The following is a 12,733-nucleotide window of genomic DNA, read 5'->3' as shown; positions in this document are numbered from 1 at the left end:
TACCCTCACTCAGGATGCTCTGTCTGGTAAGAACGCCTTAATCTAGGGTATGGTTATCCCTTGAATCTCGAGTTTGTGGAGCGACGGGAGGTATGGGCCACGATCGAACGCCCCTTTAGAAGTCCAAAGTATAGCGTCCGTTATTAATCCTCCGTTCTCAGCCTGGTTCAAGCTGTCCATGAACACGAGCATGTTTGTCGCGCAAGAACTGTCTGAGGAGAATCCGCGTCGCGCCAGCGATATCAAGCTGCTGGTAGTGACGTTATCTACGATGGTTCGTTCCATCACCTTGCACTACACACCAGTGGAGCTAACCGGCCTATAGCTGCCGGGCGATAGTCGGTCGCCAGTTTTGTAAATTGTCGTGACAACCACTTCTTTCAAAGTAATGGGAAAGTTGCCTTCGCCGAGCGACTGAGGAGACGTCAGGTAGAAGTGCTTTCTCCGGGATCCGTGAATGGACCTCGTCTGGCCCCAAAGCACTGAAGGGGGTTTTCTTGTTAACAAATGGCCTTCTCGGTAAAGACCATGCTGATTAGAGGCGGTTCGAAGTTACGAGGTGGTAAAGCGGAATGCAGGCCTTCTTTTTGGTTTTCCGCGGACCTCAGATACCACCATGGAGTCGCTCGAGTGTTTCGCGTTTCTGTATCCAGGAGAAAGCGGGTGGCTTACTTTTCCAGCAGTCTCATTTACTTAAAGAGAATATTTCTGTTCCTCCTGGTGACATTCCTTATCGTTACTTGATTTCGTACTTTACATCGGCGGATTTCTGAGTTACAGTGGTTCGTTATTTTACGAAAGGTCGGCTCAGCTTCTGTGTCAGCTGTAGTTATCTTTTTGAAAAATAGTTGGAATAGATTTTCCAGAAGACGCTGACTCCTTTTAGGTAGCTTTTTTATCCGGTTGCACGCTAGTTTTTCGGGGGCGAACATTGCGCCAGCCCAATGAAGTTTCCGGAAGATGGTCACTTAAAGCTCTTCAAATGAAATTGCTCAAGGAAGCTAGTCATTTGTAGGAAGTCTGCACGGTGGAAATTCCGACTCCAGGTCTGTGGTTCCGGATTTCTCACCCAGCATATAGTGAGAGCAAACATCGGCACACATTGGTCTTGACGTCCCAGTGAAGGTTTATTAACAATAGATTGACGAATTGTCTATCGCAGGTGGTAACCAAATCCAGCGGGAACTACAGCTAGCTTGCGTGGTGTCCGGTGGGTGCGACGGCATGCTGAGTCAAAGTGTTCTTTTGAACGACTTGGATCACAAATTCGGGTCCACTAGACACGATGGGCTGTGGTCACGTCGTCCGACCACCACGTATCTGACGTGGAGATCACACCACCGGATGTTAGCCAGGTGCGAAATGTGAACGGCTGTTCAAGACAAGCTGACTGTTTAATATCGTGGAATTCGTCGAAAAGTCTGGGTCAGTTAGTGGGTAAGAACTTCAGCATTATCTATGCTGCGCCGGAATGTGGGGAGCTTGGGTGTTCTAACAGAGGGGCTGGCGGACCTAATAGCCGTACGCCAGGTTTGAGCCAAAGGCCCCAAAGAGGCCCCTGTGGCGTACTTGTATGCTTCTTGCATTGGTGCCTCTGAGAATCGCCCTTTGCTTGCAGGGATTTTTGTCCCACTGACGTATTCTACTGCGCCTGAAGGCCGTGACAAGGAACACAGCCGGCTTTATTAACTTACACTCCATAAGTCTGTAAGGAATTTTGTGGCTGGACTGCTTTTCTTCCTTCCTGATGTATTTACTGGGCTGGCGACAGCACTGTGTACCGTCAATGGCTTTTCGCCAGTTTTTGTATTATGCATATTCAAAGTTTCTCATGAATTAGCCACATATATTTTGGCTCGACCCGCGCTGTAGTGATAATGATATACCTTTTTGACTACCCTGATGCTCAAGGTTGCATAAATTTTCAATCTCATTGAGAACCTTGCCTGTGTAATAGCTTATGCTGATGCTTATCCGGCACGTCTCACTTTCTCCAAAATCTTTGTTGTTGAATGAGAAGTTTTGAGCAAAATGTTAGGATTTCACAATAAGCATACACAAACCAAAAACTGTCATATCCGGCCCCGCCCTTTTTGAAATCTTGATGAATTAATCCCTTTCGTAATTTTTGGCGCGCATCCACTTTTGCAGCTGCGGTACTATAGCTTCAAATCTGACCCAAAATATATTTCCAGCAAAATTGGCGGCTGTGAGGTTTTATTCTTCGCTGAATTCGGGAAGACGCGAAAGGGGTATGTGAGGGATACCTATGCGGTACTTGTGCATGTTGCAGAGAAAAGCACATGCTCTGCCTTGCTTTACGAGTTGCAATAGGCGGTCAGTAAAAGTAAAATAAAGTCGGAGGTTCTGAAGAACCTAGTAAGTTTAGCCCATTTGCTAGCAACAGACTGTACACGGAACTCCAGTTTTCCCGAACTGTTTTGCTTGAGGGACCATCGCCCCATCACCTCTTGTTATCCTGAACACTATCATGAGGTGACCAAGTATTGGTGCCCATCTTTTAATTACGATCTCGACGTCTCAGTAGAACACTAACACACGTATGTTTTGGATGTGGATGCGTGACATCTGATACTTCTCAGTGGGACACAATTTGAAAATTCACCTAGACAGCACAAGTGCCATCAATGCCAGATTGACATAACCGCGGTTATGGTTGGCTGTCATAAGTTGCGTTTTCCAGCATCACGGGAAAATAAACGTACACTAATCAATGCAGCATTTTAAGCCTAACGGCCACCGGCTTCATTGCTCCCGCAGCCTCCTGTTTATCAACATATCAGCCGGCCTTATTCGGAATGCAAACATATGGGTGGTTTTGATTAGGTCCTGCCATTGACTGTACCGTTTGCCTCTCCAGTAAGTTGCGCTCTGATTATCGTTGACATGTACAAACTGACCAAACAAACTACTAGGGTGATCGGATAATTTATAGAATCTAATAACTGACCGCGCCACACAGAATATAAATGATAGTCGCACTGTTAGAAACCACATCTGCAGTATTCATGGATGGTGCCTGCCAATCAACGTACTAAGAAGTAAGTCCATTATACGCTAAGGCCTTCTTAAGTGCATGCCTACCTCTTCTTTGCCAGTGGCGTCTTGGGGCTCTGTTTCCTGAGTATTCTGTCACGAAGGACGACAGATCGGCATGCGTTGCACCCGTTCTGAGCCGGCAGTCCCCCATACAGATGGGTAATGTCAAAACGAACGAAGTGATTTCGTTCACCATCAACATACTGTGCTGCATTGTCAAGCAGAAGCACAAAATGGAGTGGGCTTTCTGTTATTTGCAGCCTTTCTACGCGTGACTGCTTGCAAGCAACTTGATAGTTAAGTGTTGTTTTTTGGCCCGCACCGCATGGAAAACGCCCCGCCATATTGCTTTTCATCGGGCGCGCACTGGCAGGATCATTAACGAGAGTAAAACAACTGCGAAGTACCTGTGTTTTTATCGATAAATGACATTGCTTGAAGGATTAAATCTTCATCAAACTTCCTGAATCCCTTCGTTTCACAAGGGTTTCGGCCGTTTAACTTCAAAAGTATATGTTACAGCTAAGACATGGGCGCTAAGACAAACCGAAGCAAGGGGTGGTGTATTTGCAGAAGGGAGATAAAGGCATCGACTAAATTAGAAGTGCGCCAGGTCCCTTCGATTATTGCCCCGGTAGGACAAACTGCTGCACAGATATCTTGAGGTGTTGCAGATCAGAATGAAATGTGTTGGTTGGAAGGAACAGAAAATTAACGTAGAGATCAGAATGGGTGTGGAGCATGGCAATTGCAAATCGCCGGATCCAGACGGTTGACGTGAAATGCATCTAGGACAATAAATCTTGCAGTACCAATGTCTTGGCTACGGTAGAGCAAGTTAAGGGTATGTGGGGCATGGCGTCGGAATTTACTGTTGTGAACATTGGAACAAAATATGGTGCAGATATCAGAGAGCCCCATAGTCGTCGTTTGCATCCAAGTTGTGAAATCTAGCCCAAGTCAGAGCATTGTGCAACTGTTACTTAAGTTTTACCTTAAATATATTTATAAAGCCAACTGGATTTCTATAGATTGAGCAACCGAACTGTATTAGTAGGCTGCTTCCACTTACTACCAGCCATCTCTAGTGCACTTAATACTCACAGGTCGCGTATCACCTCTATTTAGTTCCTCTTATCCATCAAAATCTGTGTTGCGTAACTTTGAACTACTGCACTGCCACGCAATAAAGTGTAGAAGTGTGGTTATAGATTGTGCAGTCCACTCCATCGTGTAGTTGTACTCATCAAAATCGGTGAGTTGGCCTAATTTCAACTTGGTTAGTACCGATTTCTCCACATCTAAATTCAGTGTGGTTTGTTATCCCCAGCTCAAAATCCGCAACCTTATCTAACACCTCAGTGGTTCGAAGTTACCCCATTCCCTCAATAGCTAGCAGATTTGCTTCACAACTTTCAAGGTTTATCCATAGCATGCCCCAGAAATTCTGCCCCCTGCGACACAAAGTCCGGTCTTCTGTCACTCCCAGCACCGCGCAGCACTACGCCGTGTAGCCCCCGACATCCACCGAGTTTAGATCGTGCCAACTTTTTTGACAGCCTATTTTTAAACCACTTCTATTTTTTATATGACCAGCTCATTTTCATGCATCTCTGGACGCCGCCCTCGAAGTCTATCTTGCCTCTGTTTCGACTCTATTGTTTTGATCATACCTAATGATGTTCCGCTCAGTGATAGGAAACAAACATGAATTATTGTTCTTATAAGGTCCGTGAAAGGTGGCTCAGGGGTTGAATCCAGCGGCCTTCACAATAGACGGATACATAGTAGCACAGGACATTGCTGAGCATGGCAGATGGACAGAAATAAACTGAGTGAGACTATCCATGAATAATTGGCTGTTTACGCGTCTCTAAGGAGATACTGGAGTGCTATGTGTAAGCTGAAAATTGGTACTTAAGTGAGAACAGAAAGATTGGCCCGACAGTACCCTTAACAACGCAAACCAAGTGGATGACCAGAGACAGGTGACGAGACGTAGATCGTATAGAACGTATAGTAAACAAAACTAGATAGGGAGAGATAACAGGCATGGTGGAGTAGCCGGTCATCTAGACAGCCCCTCTTTGAGAAGGATCGGATCTGGCAATCGTGAATAGAATCTGTGTGCTATTGATCACTGTGAGGAAAGAAAGAGAGCGACCAGGCGAAGTTGAAAATTGTAAAAGTGCTTCATGTGGCTCTGAAACGGTCGAAGACGGGAGGGTTGGAATTTGACCAAAAGTGATCACAGAAAAATAGTGTGAGGCTAGTCAGAGAGGTGGTTTTTGCGGGGTCGTAGTTCTACCAAGTAATAATGATGAACTCCTTTCTCAAGCTAGAGTGCATGGTTAGAAATACTGCTAGCGTTTTTTATGCAGCCGTCAATGGACGGTCAAGAAATAAACGAGAGACTTGGTAGAGAAAATCTGAGCTTCGTGAGTAAGAGACCGAGGGAAATAACTGATAACGTCATTTCCGAGTCCAGACTTAAGTTTGGGCTCGGAAGACGTCACTAGTCTGAAGCACTGTCGGTGTTCTGAGAGTTAAAGTGTGCAATATAAACTGCAGGTTTGGAAAGGGGGAGAAGTGATGGTATACACAGTCCGATTTCAAAGGGAAGCTTGGTTAGAGTTTGGGGGCGAACTTGAGCTTGAGGCTTTTGGATTTAAAGAGGTCATCATTAGCAGCTTGATTTAACGGTCGGTTGCGGTTTATAATAAGTTAAATTGTGTGAAGTTCGTAGATAGAATGAATCTCTGGGAATAAAGAATCGGCGGTTAATTTTGCTAGTCTATGAGGTGCACTGATATCGGACAGCTCCCTGTCTTGCTAAAGAAAGAAGGACAATGTCACAAAAAACTACACGAAAAGTCAAAGTGGCTGTGGTACTAAATCGCCTATGATGACGGTGGATTTCGTGCCGGCACAGTAAATACGCTCTAAAAGATTATCTATTACCCTTACCCCGTCGGAAATTGGATACCAGATAACGCTAGACCTTATAGGGTGAACACAGAATACATAGTATCTCTGCTGGCACAAGTACAGTGCAATTGCCTGAAATACAAATAATTGATGTTCTAGGTATGGACTTTGTTGCGCCGCTGCATATGATACACGATGGCAGGCAGCGTACATTTTGTGCGAGCGACATGTGTGAATGCATCCACGGGTAGGTACCACACGTCATACCACAAAAGGCACCATTATATAGGGCGGCTTTTTATCCAGCTGGCTGTAAAGGTGCGCCCGCGATCAGAGTGAGTTACCCACCGGATGCACGCCATATACATGTGTTTGGCCTGGCGATCGAGTAAGCAGCAAAGCTAGGGTAAACCCGAAGAAATCCAATTTGAATCAAAACTTATCGTTGTGGCAACATCGTGCGCACGTTTGCCTGATTGAGGAAGAGAGATAAAAATATGTCGGTACCATTTCGAAACCTGAATTTGGTGGAACATTCCGTATGTTCACAGATTCACGGATTGATACGCAGGATCGAGGCTTTCGTATAAGTTTCAATGGTTGGTTTCGTTTTTGTCGCTCACCGCCTGTTGTTCGACTGAAAGGCACAAGCAAAAACGGTGAAGCGTTACTCTTTAAATATTCACGGATGATACGCAGGATCGAGGCTTTCGTATAAGTTTCAATGGTTGGTTTTGTTTTTGTCGCTCACCGCCTGTTGTTCGACTGAAAGGCACAAGCAAAAACGGTGAAGCGTTACTCTTTAAATTCTCAGTGCAAAGCAGCAAGCTTGTCAGCGCGAGGGCTCGAATAAAAATTGTCTAATATTCCGCCGACCTGGGTTTCAGGTCGAGCGTGGATATTCGTCAGAGGAAAGTCGCTCTTACCGTGTCCACAAAGTGTGTTTGCTGGGTCAACAGTGAAAAAACTGTTGACGAAACCTTGTTGAAACAGAGCAGTTGAAGTAGGCGACGGTACTCTAGACGAAAGAATCCAGGCACCAGGAGGCACGTTTTCTAGTCCACAGATTAAAGACCGGCGAACATTCTCTTAGCAGCTCGCTAAACCCCGTGAACGAGGGTAAGTCCTTCGTGCGTCCTGGATAGACAACATGGTTGTCATATTTAAGAAGCGGTCCGACGTAGGCCCCATGAAGTATTTGGAAGTCCATGCGAGTAATGCGGTAGAAGGTGCGCAAAGTCGTCCATAGAACGGCAAGTATCATTTTAGCCAATTTCTGATGTTGCAGCGAGAACATGATTGAAGAGATCCAGACACCCAAATCTTTTGTGCATTTATCCTCATGATGTATTATCGTCCATTCTCACGATGCACGACGAATATGCTTGATGAGTCTCCTCCCAATAACACGGAGACGTACTTTTATTCATTCGGAGGCAACCGCCAGTTCAACGACCACTGCTCTGCAGCGTTCACATCAATTTGGAGTGCACTGTCACCAGAACTTTAGCATTTCAAGTCATCCACATAAAAGGACATGGACTTGCAAGAAACCTGAAGTGTCGTTGACGTATACAAGAGACACAGGTGGCCTTGGGGAACTCAAACGGAGGCAGGTGCCGGAGAAGAGTAGGTCGAGCATATATTCACCTGGAATGTTCTGTCTGATAAGAATGCCTCACTTTAGTGTAGAATTTTTCGCTAAATCCAGTGGCGCATTATGAATCTAGTTAACCGGGCTANCTATCAAGAGAATTTTTTCCACAAACGCTGTCGACTTCCATTGCTACCTTGGCAATCAGAAGCAAACTTGTGATGTTTGTTCTTGGGTCCCATACTATAAAGGTGAGCTCAGTCCATCCCTGTTTGATGGGTTAACCAGTCCAAATACAAATGTATTTCGGTTCAGCTCTGTGCTGTTTGGTTATCCAGCTCACTGAAGCCCAATTCCTCTCGGCACTGTAAACGATGCCTGTTTGTAGCGTTAACTTATGCCCCAACAGGCTACAATTCTGATTTTGCGACGAACACATTTTACTGGCAGCTATTCGGGCTCATACATCAAGCAAAAGGCACTGAGAGTGTGATCTTCGCGGGCGATATGAATTCTCAAGAAGCCGTCTGAGCTCCTTGGAATCACATTTGAGCGGCCGTATGGGAGTTGATGTTTACCGTACAAATGACGAAGACTGACTACTTCAGTTGTGTGCCGGTCATGAACTGTTTCTAGCAAGTACGAACTCTTAACATAAACGTTCGCATTGCGTAACCCCCGGCCGCCAACTGCCAACCAACCACGGCCCCAGTTGGACCACGTAGCCATCAGCTACCGGTGGAGAGCCACAGTTCAAGACTGCCGTTCCTTCTAGGGCACACCTTCTGGGACACCTTTGATTTCGATCGCACCTTGGTGCGTGCACGCCTGAAGGTTGTGTCCCTTCAGGTCCTCCCAAGTCGGCAAGAAGCATGCCCAATAACCGTCTTTGAAGAAGCACCATGACCCAACAGTACTGAGCTGAACTATCCCGGAAACTCTCCACAGTAAACCAATACTGAGATAGCAGTGAGTATGTTGATGAAGCGTGGCAAAACATAGAAGGAGCTATGTTAGCGGCTTCCGTTGCAATTTGTCCAACATCTCCGATTCGACCACAAGACCACTGAATTTCGACGGGATCGCCATCCACGATCGATGCCATGAAATCGATGCCGACGAGTACGACGCCGCACGCAAATCCTTTGAACGCCAAATATGGACGCGTCTAAGGAAAGACCGAGAGCTCCGGTGGGCATCGAGAGCACGAAAGATGGGGGAGTCTTGCTACGGGAGACAGTCGTGCCTCGTGTCAAATGATACGACCGACTGGCCCTGGGAAGTCGGTGCTCGGTAAAACGATGAGTGATAAAGTTGCTCGAAAATTCGCGTGCAAATACATCGACTGTAGGGATGGCCTGAACACTTCGAACAATAGTTCAGTTGCCTTCTGCGGCACAGTCTGTGGGGTCATGTATACGGGCGAAAGCAATGAAAAATTTGATCGCCCGTCAAAAGGAAAAACAAAGTGCGAAATATCGGTGAAGAAACGTGACAGAGCATCGGGATCGAAAGGTATCCATCCATCGTTCATCAAAGAAGGCCAAGAAACCCTGGTTAACCAGCCTTTTGGTGATATATAAAACAAAGAGGCGTTCCCACAATAGAATATTTTGACAGTTATCCCCATCCTGGGAAAGAGCACATGGAAGAAGTGTGACAAACACCTTGGCACAAGCCAAAAGTCACGCACGTTTACTGGCAAAAAGCGGACATTTCCATTGTAAGTTGCGAATTATGCTAGGAAGTCCCTGAGGTTTATCGATTAGGAACATGGAAAGCACGTCGATCATACCGGACAGCTGAACGAACCTAACTGACGCACACGACCAACATGCGGCTAAAGGTACATGATGCCGGAGCGCACCCATCCATCCGCACCGGAGAAAAGGCTCAAAATGGACGTCATGGAATGTTGAGATATATTGGTCGCTTTGAAGTGTACATATGTCCTTCCGGGAGGTGCGTGGTCTTCCTCATGAGGAGTGTTCATCTGGCCGTTGGCGTCCTGAAGTGAGTGGGAGATGTAATTTAGATTATTGAAATGCCACCATAAGGCGGGCGGCCGACCAACTGGTAGAAATACTAACCCCGAAATTCACTTTAGCAGCTATGCTGTAGTAGATGCCTGCTCACACAATGCCATCTTCTGCGGTTAATTAGCACGCCTGCTTACTGCGCCTCTCAGGAAATACCAGGCTTACACGAAATGTATAGGGCCTCATTAACAGGCCGACTGAGTCACATGAAATCATCTTCGTCCCTTTCATCTATCTGGCGCTCTACAGCTCACGGCTGTCGAGTAGTTCCCCTTTTGACCCAAAAACACGAACACACACGAACTTCCAGGACACAGGGTGCTGGGACTCTGTGCTTCGGTCCAGGTCAACATCATAAGACGCCCTCTTTGCGGACCGGGTAGCAAGCACACCTTTCCGTCCTCTGGATGGGCCCGGGCTAAGAACCAAAAGTAATTTATTTTCATGTGGACTCACCGTTGGGACAAGCCTAAAGAGCACCACCACACAGCGGACAAAGTTCACCATCACAACAGTCGGCGTGATATGATACGCGATCCGTTGCGCACCAGCGGTCACTGGCAGTAGTCGGCCGGTCACAGAGCACACAAAAGCCCAAGTCTGCGTTCCTAGATCGCCATCTGTGTTGAGGTGCACCATCCTCGACCACCAACGACAGACCATCAGTCGCAGACTTTGAGCCTTGGCGCAGCAGGATTTGTTCCTGAGCAATCAATCACTCAAAGATGGCTGCGGCGCACCTAGGTTCCGGCTTCTGAAGCTTATCCACCACTCGGTTCGGTTTTTCACGAAGGCCGTCGAAAGCTGTCGGCGTTGATTTGGGAACAGGTGTTGGATTGGGAAGCAAGCTAAGAAAAAGTCAATAATGAATAATTCTTGCTGCTCGGAAAGGACTGATCTCGAAATACAGAGAACAGGCGTATGCAGGGGAGCCATATCGCCTGGTAGAAAGGGCATGTGCATTCTCCAGCACAGGTGTCAACAGTCTGGGATCATCTGGGTGTTTGCACCATAAACTATAGGTTAGTTCACGTAGCCTGACCTCACCTTGTGTGTTCCAACACTCATGCGGCAGCCGTGGCGGTCACGCACCCAAGTGTCAGAAAACGAGAGAGCATGTAACTGTCGTCATTAGACCGACAATGTTATGAACTTAGACGTCACTCTCTAGGAGTTGCCGCCTGTCGCACTGGTGAAAGTTAGAAGTCCTTCGCTGCGGGGTTATTTATCGAGAAATGCCAAATGAACGGTTACGGACTATTAGACAGGGAATTTAAACTCTACTTTGCACCCTACTGACAAAAACCGAACACCCATCTTCTCCTGAACGCGTCCCCTTGAACTTTCCTGGATATTCATCGACTATAACCATTCATCGCTCAAATCCAAGCGAAGGTTACAAATCGATTCCATAAATTCCGCAACCGATCTCCCCTTTTCAAGAGATAAAGCGAAATTCCAAGAAAAACACATACTACTCGCATTCCTCCCATCAGTAGTATCACCGTTACAATGGTAAGACGTGTGCATCTCGAACTCCTGCATGAACCATTCGGCATGCCGGGACACCTTTTGAATTACATGCTCCAACGTATTTGACCGGTTCACTCGGCCTTTAAGGCGGCCGTTCGCGTTCTCCAATCGGTTCTTGGTCACATTACCGAAATGAACCATTCCGGACTGTGCGTGTATGGCCGATTTTTGGGTGATTTACAACCAGCGGGCATAAGAAAGGAAACCAATCGAGGATCGGCGCGGCGCAGAAGCTGCAAGTCTCGCCGAAATCTGTGTGCTTGTAATACGATGAACAAAACACCGACTGTACAACGTTGTCCAGGCGAGCCATGCGGTGAAATATGTGCCGGCTATGACCAAAAATACATGGAGATCAAATGATACATACGTGCTTCCCGATGGCTTTGCGGACATAAAAATAGCAAAGCATAATGTCGCAGCCAAACGCGACACTTGCCGCACCGATTTGCGCCGCCAACGTGTCCATAACAAAGGTCTTAACTGGATAAGTTTCGCTTATCATTTCTTTGAAGAAGCCGAACAGTTTGCGCATGGGGGCAAACTGCTCACTCTCTACAAATGCATACATAACCAAAAGCCTGGTTCCCATGCCGTCCGTTATCAAGACGGTGTAATGTTTATATCTACATGCCGAATATTAGATGCTTTAAAATCTCACCCAAGGCGGTTGTTGCATGCGTTTCGGCTACATTTACTACATCTGAGAAGCGTCGGAACAACGCTATCTGCTGCCATTGGGAGAAACGTATGCGGGTATAGTGACCTTCCTCTGACTGGCACACAAGGACGCGCCCGGTCTCCTGAAGTTTTGCCAGGACCAAAGGTATATCATCTGCCACATTGAAACCAAGCTATGCGGCACCTACTCAACATAGCCAGTCAACACTTACGGCGGTAGTTGTATAGATCCTGAGTGGTAAGAATCTTATTGAATTCATCAGTTACAAACTGCCGCATCTCACATGACAGCGTTCCACATTTCGGAAGGGCCTTGCATGTGCCCAACTCGTCTTCGGTTAGGCGTCGATTAAGTGGAAGCCGGTCGCACAGAAACTTTGACAATTCGTGGTTGTGTTCAAGAAAATAAGAGGTGACTGCCAGTTGGTTCCGTTGCCCTCGCACTGGACAGCTGGTGCTTCGCGTACATTTCTGTATTAGAAAATACGCTCGGCTTACTAGCTTCTTTGGAGTCTCCGACTTTCCATTGGTCTTGGAGGGCGCCTGCTGCACTTGTAGTGCACCCATTTGTAACGCAAAACAGCTTTGGTGCTTCGATTACTGGATGAACGCACAAATAGCACAGAGTTATCCTCCATATTTTGATTTGTGGCCTTCTCATATGCCGTGAAGGATGAAATCGAAACACCCAAAAATTTCTCAGCGAACGATTTGGAAGCCGCTTCCGAAGCTAGATCCAACCATGTTCAAAGCCAAATATGCGCCATTAATTTTCAAAAGAGATTGATTAAAACAAATCGCAAGAAACTGACGGTAGATGACAGAGCACATATGTAAACAAGTGCAACATTTTGACGTTAAAGATTTTATTTCACGCACAAGGATTTTGCAAAAAAAT

This window comes from Opisthorchis viverrini (assembly GCF_000715545.1).
Source record: "Opisthorchis viverrini unplaced genomic scaffold opera_v5_225, whole genome shotgun sequence".
NCBI classification, from domain to species: Eukaryota; Metazoa; Platyhelminthes; class Trematoda; order Opisthorchiida; family Opisthorchiidae; genus Opisthorchis; species Opisthorchis viverrini.
The sequence above is the reverse complement of the archived record's forward strand: the minus strand, read 5'-3'. Positions refer to the sequence as shown.